The 7,287-nt window shown below is 45.8% G+C and overlaps 1 protein-coding gene across 1 annotated transcript in view; it reads left to right on the top strand.

Moving 5' to 3' along the window:
• The first annotated feature begins 648 nt into the window (after positions 1 to 648).
• Positions 649 to 7,287, top strand: part of LOC132828939 (KN motif and ankyrin repeat domain-containing protein 1-like) — a 58,294-nt gene continuing 51,655 nt past the window's right edge. The window contains exon 1 of the mRNA XM_060846155.1: positions 649 to 862. The gene's annotated coding sequence lies outside the window, so the exon portion shown is untranslated. The remainder of the gene's footprint in view (positions 863 to 7,287) is intronic.

Here is a 7,287-nt window from a genome sequence, read left to right as displayed (position 1 = left end):
AATGGATTAAATTCAGAATCACAGATGGAGCAGCCCAACACTCCAAATGGGCATTTCACCCAGTGCCACCCTCCTGCTTTCTCCCCTTAATCCTGCACATTTCACCTTTTCGAATAAAATCCCATTTTGAATGTTTCTACTGGACCTACCTCCATGCATGCTGGCTTTCTATCCCTAACCCACCCACTCTGTGATAAAGCTTTTCCTGAAATGGCTTTTCTTTATGTCATTTACTTTAAATCTGTGCCCTCTCACATTCTGTCCTTCCCTGAGTAGAAACAGTTTCTTCCCATTTACCCTGTCAAGGTTACATCTCATGGTTTTGAACAGCTCTATCAGATCTCTCTCCTCCAAGAAAAATAGACCCAACCTCTGCAGTCTCTCTTCATATCTGAAATTCCTCATCCCTGGGAACCATTCTGGTGAATCGTTTCTAATGCCTAACTCAAGTACTTTCTTCAGAACTGGACCCTGTACTCCAGCTGTGGTTGAATTAAAAATGTGAGGGAGTTCTGAAATAACATTTGCTAATAATGAAGATGAGTTAAGTCAGCGCAATAAAATTTCCCTCTCTTCCTGCAGGGATCAGCAAACACCCACATCTGGGCGTTCCCTGTCCTCTCCCTCCCTCTCTGGGAGCTCCACGCCGAAACTGCCAGTTTTCTTCCGTCAGTCAGACCGACTGCAGCGGCAAGTTTAGAACAGGACATGATTCAAAGTAAACTGAACACTGGCTGTCCTTTCAATGCGAGAAGCAGCTCCGGGATTTGAACTGACCGATCTCTCTCAGTTATATGCAAGCCTGGGGAAAGAAAGGGCTCTGGTGGAGCTGTTCCTGGGTCACTGGGACCTGCCTTCTGAGGTATGGAATGTATCCTTCAAAGACCCGTCAGTGATCAGAGGGGGCGAAGGGTCAGTGCACACGGTTGGGAGCCTGGCTCTAGAGGAATCAGGGTGAACTTTTCCTGAGACCCAGGCTGGGAGACGAGAGATGGAAAGGTGGAATGTATGGGGTACAGTTCACTGTAAAGCGTAAAATTCCGAATTAAACTGTTAGAAACGTCAGATGGGAAAAACTCTGGTCATGATAAAATACCAAAATACAAAATAAAAGTGAAGTTCTGGTGTGACTGTTACAGGAAATTGTTGTGTTACTCCTCGTGTGTTCCTGGTCTAGATATTGTAAATGGGGTCTCTGGAATGTTTCTTATAAGGGTTCACAAACTTTATCCTTGATTTGCCCCCAGTTTGGATAAGGATTTGTAAAACCTCATTAGAAACACGTCAGGCTCCTAATTACAAGAAACATGTCAGGATTCATTTTACAATACCTTACACAATATAGTGTGTGTGTACTATATTGCACACTACAGGAAAAGGAGTAAGCTCTGTTCTCTGTATTTAGGAATTGCAAATTAAGCCTCAATTGTTACAGTGGCATTGGCTTTACTTTGGCTCAATGAATAATTTGCATTTATTAACATGTAGGATTCCTCATGCACTGACCACACCCAAAACAATTGTCCCTCATCATCCCTCAATGAGTTGAAATCTTGATTTGGAGGAGTTGCTGTTGGACTGGGGTGTACAAGGTTACAAATTACATAGCACCAGGTTTTAGTGTAACAGGTTTATTGGGAAGCCCTAGCTTTTGGAGCGCTGCTCCTTTATCATGATTCTTCACACCTTTTAAGTGCAGTTTAATTTGTTTCCTGAGCTGTAACTTTATGCCTATCTGCTTTCTCTCCTGCTACAATCTTCAAGTTTGGAACCAGTTAACGTAACAGGTGCCCTCATTGAGTCAGTACTCTATCTGGTGTCCCTGACTGGTTTGACTTGGGTGTAGTGTCACTGATATTGTATGTGGCAGGACAGAGGACAGCATGGGACAAGAAGAAATAGCAGATGGTGAGCTCTCACCTTTGCACTGAGGTCGGTGAGTAACAAAAAGCAGTGAGGAGCGAGTTGGGGGGAGAAGGACAATAAGGCCACACATTCAACTTTGGGGCTGGCCAATGCATTATGCAGGAGCACCCAGCAGGCTTTTGTGGAATGAATAGAGCAATTTATTAAAAACTACAGAGAACTGGAAGTGGGGGGGGGGGGGGAGGAGTGGAGGAATATGGTGGTGGAGAGACAATGTGCAGTGGGAGCCCATCACAGGGCAAATTTCTCCTGTGGTGAATCGTTGTCTGAGCAATACTCCAGCTGAACACTTTCTGTTCCTCCACTGTGCAGCATCGATCTTTCACTGCTCATTCAGGGTCAGAGGTAACTTCTGGCCTCTGTATCTGCATTATACAAAAGAGTTGAAGTCACCAAAAATGTGGCTAAATTGACTTCTCAGTCTGGGTTTAAATGGAACTAAAACAGAAATTGCTGGAAAATCTCATTCGACCTGGCAGTATCTGTGGAGAGAAATCAGAAGGGTTTTTTTCTGATAAATGTTTCCAATGCCAGAGGAGAGAGGGAAGCAGCACCAATGATGCCATCGATATATCAGCAAGAGAGTTCTGGGTGGGGGCCGGAGTAGGTTTGGGACAAGGAAAGTTCCACATACCCCACAAAGGGACAGACATAACTGGGGTTCATGTGGGTGCCCATGGCAACCCCTCTGATGTGAAGAAAGTGAGAGGAGTTAAAAAAGAAGTTGGTCAAAGTGGATTTTGTTTCCAGTTTCTACCCCGCTGTCACCCTTACCTGGTCCATCTCTGACCCCTTCCCTCCCTTCCTTCACATCTCTGTTTCCATCTCTGAGGATGGACTGGCCACCAATTCCCATTGCAAATCAACTGACTCCCACATTTACCTTGACTATACATCCTCAAACCCTGCTCCCTGTAAAGACTGTATTCTGTTTTCCCAGCAGCTCCATCTCCATTGCATCTGTTCTGAAAATGCCAACGTTAACAAGGGGGCCTCCGAAATGCCCACTTCTTCCCAAGTAAGGATTCCCCAGCACCGTAGTTGACAGGGCCCTCAGCTGGGTCCAATCTATCTCCTGGTCTTTGGCCCTCACCCATTCTCTTCCCTCCCACGACAGTGATAGAGTCCCTCTTGTCCTTACCTAACATCCCACCAGCATCCACATCCAGAGGATCATTAACGCCATTCCCGTCACCTCCAGTGGGATGCCACCACCAGGCATATACTCCCTTCCCCTCCCTTGTCAGCCTTCCTCAGGGACCGTTCCATCTGGGACAGCCTGGTTCACTCTTCTTTCACTCCCAACCCTCGCCCCACAGCTGCACCCCACCTTTCCCTGCAACTGAAGAAGGTGTAACACCGACCCGTTTATTTCCTCCCTCTTTAGTTTCCAAGGCCCCAAAGACATTCCAGGTGCAGCTGCGATTTACCTGCACTTCTCACAATCTAAGCATCATAGAATGAAATGGGGCAGCAGGAAGCCATTCGGTCTATTGTGCCAATACATCTTGACTCTGTGAAAGAGTTGGCTAATGAATCCCAACAGCATCCCTCCTGTGCATTTTCCCCTTAGTCTTGCAATTTGCTCCCTTATCCAAATTCCTTTCTGTATGCTAATGAAACTGGTTTGAGACAAAAAAAATGCAGATGCTGGAATCCAAAGTAGACAGGCAGGAAGCTGGAAGAAGGGCTTCTGCCCGAAACATCGATTCTCCTGCTCCTCGGATGCTGCCTGACCTGCTGTGCTTTTCCAGCACCACACTCTCGACTCTGATCTCCTGCATCTGCAGTCCTCACTTTCTCCTGGGAGAACACAGCAAGCCAGGCAGCATCAGGAGGTGGAGAAGTCGATGTTTCGGGTGTAACCCTTCTTTATGAACTGGTTCACCATCCTTTTAAGCTGTGCACTCCAGAACATTAAGAGTCACAGTGTAAACCCTGGCTGTGACACTCAGTCCTGGCCTCAGTCTGATCTACTTGCTAGTGGAGACAAAGTAAACCAGTTGAAAAAAATCAAAGCAACCCATAAGTTTGAATATCTGTATTAAATCACCCTTCTCCACTGCAAGGAGCACAATACCAGCTTCTCTTGTCTATTTAGAGTGTTCTGAAATCCTATATCTTTGCTATCAATGAAGGACTCTCCTTCTTCATTTCTCCTCTTGCCTGAGGCATGGTGACCCTCAGATTAAACCAGCACCACTTGTCTCTCTCTAATGAAAGAACAGCCCTATGGTCTGGAAGGACTTTGACAACATTAACGTCACTTTTAATCTTTGCTGTCATCCAGACTTCTCTGAGAACACTTGCGTCTATTGTAACCATGTTGCTCATAGCCCCTGTATTGTCTTCGCTTCTTCTGCTAAAACCAGCAGCATTTCTGTTTGATTTCCAAACATTCTTCAGCAGTTTCCTCCTTTCTGAAAGTCCCATTTTAGCCAGGACTCCAGGGCCCAGAGACACCCAGTGCTGTCCTGTCTGATATCTGTAGATCCCCATTATGCATAGATTTCTTTCATTGTCTCACCCACCCCCCTCTCCTTCAAACGTTTCTACCTGATGATCCAGCAGTCTATCTCTGGCCCCACAGCCATCAGCCAACAGATGATGATGGGCCCTTCAGCTATGTTCTCTAGGATGTGGGCATCGCTGACAAGGATGAGGACCGTCCTTCATTAGTTTATTAGGCTATTTCATAGAGCAGTGAAGAGTTTACCACATTGCTGTGAATATGAAACCACAAGTACGAAGGCAGATCTCCTTCGTTAATGGGCATTAGTGGCTTATTATAACAGTTAGTGATAGTCTCAGAAATGGTGACTGTGAAACTATCTTCCAGTTCCAAATGTTATGATGTGAGTCTAAGTCCCACCAGCTGCCACGGGGTGACTTCATGCAGCACATTAATTAAGTCCTCTGGAATACCAGTTCTGTGACTTTACTGCAATTTCACTCTCCAGAACTTGCCAGGATTTCCCACTTGCCATTTGTCCACATGGTCTGCTTGTTGAGGCATTACATTCATTTTTCTCTTGGGGGCATTTTCTGTGAAAGGTGCTATATAAATGTAAGTTTCATAGAACATCTTCAAATTTTCTTGTTAAACTGTTTGGGTGTAACTTAAATTTCAGCTGTAATAAATTATTTTGTTTGTTAAATGCATTATCATACGGGAAGCACAGTGCCACTTTAAATGAGTGTAGTGCCCCCTTAAGTGAGCACAGTATCCCTTTAAAGAGAGTGTAGTGCCACTTTAAGAATTACAAGATATGGCAATGTCTCCTCCAGTCTGCAGGGAATGGAGAAATGTTCATTTAAATGCCAATAGAAAGACAAGGGAGTCCTGCCTGAGGATATAAAGGAGTGGTTGATATCACAGCAATGCACTTTCACCCACTCCAGCCTCGCTCACAGTGAACAGATGAAGTAGTATCTGACATTTTCCAGTACAGTTCGATATAAGATTTAATGTTGAATGAATTGCTGAGAGTTTGCTGTATCCTGTTGTTTCCATCTATTTCTTTTCCTCCAGTCAACTTGCAGTGGGAGGTCTTGTGAGCAGCATCTCTGCCTCTGAGCCAGAAATTCCAGGATGGAGTTCTACTCCAGGATTTGATGGCTATGCAACTTGGGCAGTAGACATGGGAATCTCCAGGTTAACCATGCTTGATGCAGAGTGATGTCCTACAAGCTATAACCTCGGGTGATTGGTTAGCCACCTGAGAAAACCTGTAACTCCGGAAAAGGCAAAAGCATGTCCTTTGTCTGCCTTCTGTACCACTAAAGGAGCAAGGAGTCGCCCAACTGCTGGGCATGGGCTGGGAGGAGGGGGGTGAGTGTAGGTGGCATAATGTGCCTGACCTGTGCCCATTCCACAAAGTGGGCTTGCAGGGGGATGGCAGAGTAATGTGAGAAGATGTGATTGGCAGTCTCCACGCCAAAAACTGCCCCTATAGTTTCACTCAGTGCTGCAGGAGAGGCTGAGACTGGCTGTTGCTGGAACTGAAAGTCCAGGTCTCTGGCCTGTTACATGATGTGCACTCACACAACGCACTGATAGAATGCACACAGGACTCCTGCTTCAGTAATGTCCAGGGTAACTGTGAGCCTTTCTGGGCTCAGTTGAGACATGCACAACAACATGGCAGCATTAATGTACATGCAAAGAACAGATCTCCTTCCTGCTTCTGTCAAGGGAGAGGCTGTCAGACACCGCACCCTTTGGCTACAGGCTTACAGACCTCTTGGCAGGACAATATGTTCATAAACACTGCGTCTCTGCCAGTATTTTACTTTATTAAGCCATCTTGGCTTTCAGAATGAAAAACAGTGACCTGCACAACTGGGATTAGTCTAGGGGAGCTACTGATTTTCATAAAGCATGGCTGCTCTTGTGGACTTCTGTCAGTCCCTGCATATAAAACTTTGTTTTGGTCAGCGCTGCGCAATTTAGGAAGAAAACTATTCCAGTGTCGGAGTTACTTAACTTAACAGAGCCAGGTTTACACTAAGCCAGATGTCATTACCCTCTGACACCAGTTGAGTTTATGCCACCAGGCAGCACAGTGGCACAGTGGTTAGCACTGCTGTCTCACAGCGCCTGAGACCCGGGTTCAATTCCCGACTCAGGCGACTGACTGTGTGGAGTTTGCACATTCTCCCCGTGTCTGCGTGGGTTTCCTCCGGGTGCTCCAGTTTCCTCCCACAATCCAAAGATGTGTGGGTCAGGTGAATTGGCCATGCTAAATTGCCCGTAGTGTTAGGTAAGGGGTAAATGTAGGGTATAGGTGGGTTGCACTTCGGTGGGTCGGTGTGGACTTGTTGGGCCGAAGGGCCTGTTTCCACACTGTAAGTAATCTAATCTAATTTACTTATTGTTGAGAGAAGAGATGGTGACATGATATTGTCCCACACAAGCAACTGAATATAATAAATGTCTCATGTCATTAATAAAGAAATACTTTGCCGACCATTTTACCTATGGTTAGCGCCTCTTTAAAGGATGAGTCCCATGGCAGGGCCTTATCCTGTATTCATGCCATGTCTTGGTTTCATCCAAGGTATCCTGAGAGAATGGGACTAATGATATCCCCCTGCTGCAGAATGACTGATGCATCAGCCGTTTAACTGAGCTGAATCCTCTTCCCAAAGGAAACATCCACAGTAGGTCTGTGAGTAAAAGAGGTGTTAAAAGGTTATGAGGGGGCAGTGCTGACACTCTGGAGTCCTACACATTTGGTTCATTTGAAGGATTCCTTTTGCATGATGGAACCCATGGTGTTTGGCCTCACTCTGCATTTGAATCCTTTCCTGAGAAATCTGGTTTTCTGATGTGGTTTTCTGCTGTGTTTCTGCTGTTGG

This window comes from Hemiscyllium ocellatum, chromosome 28 (genome assembly GCF_020745735.1).
Source record: "Hemiscyllium ocellatum isolate sHemOce1 chromosome 28, sHemOce1.pat.X.cur, whole genome shotgun sequence".
NCBI classification, from domain to species: Eukaryota; Metazoa; Chordata; class Chondrichthyes; order Orectolobiformes; family Hemiscylliidae; genus Hemiscyllium; species Hemiscyllium ocellatum.
This window is presented reverse-complemented; position numbering and strand designations above follow the sequence as displayed.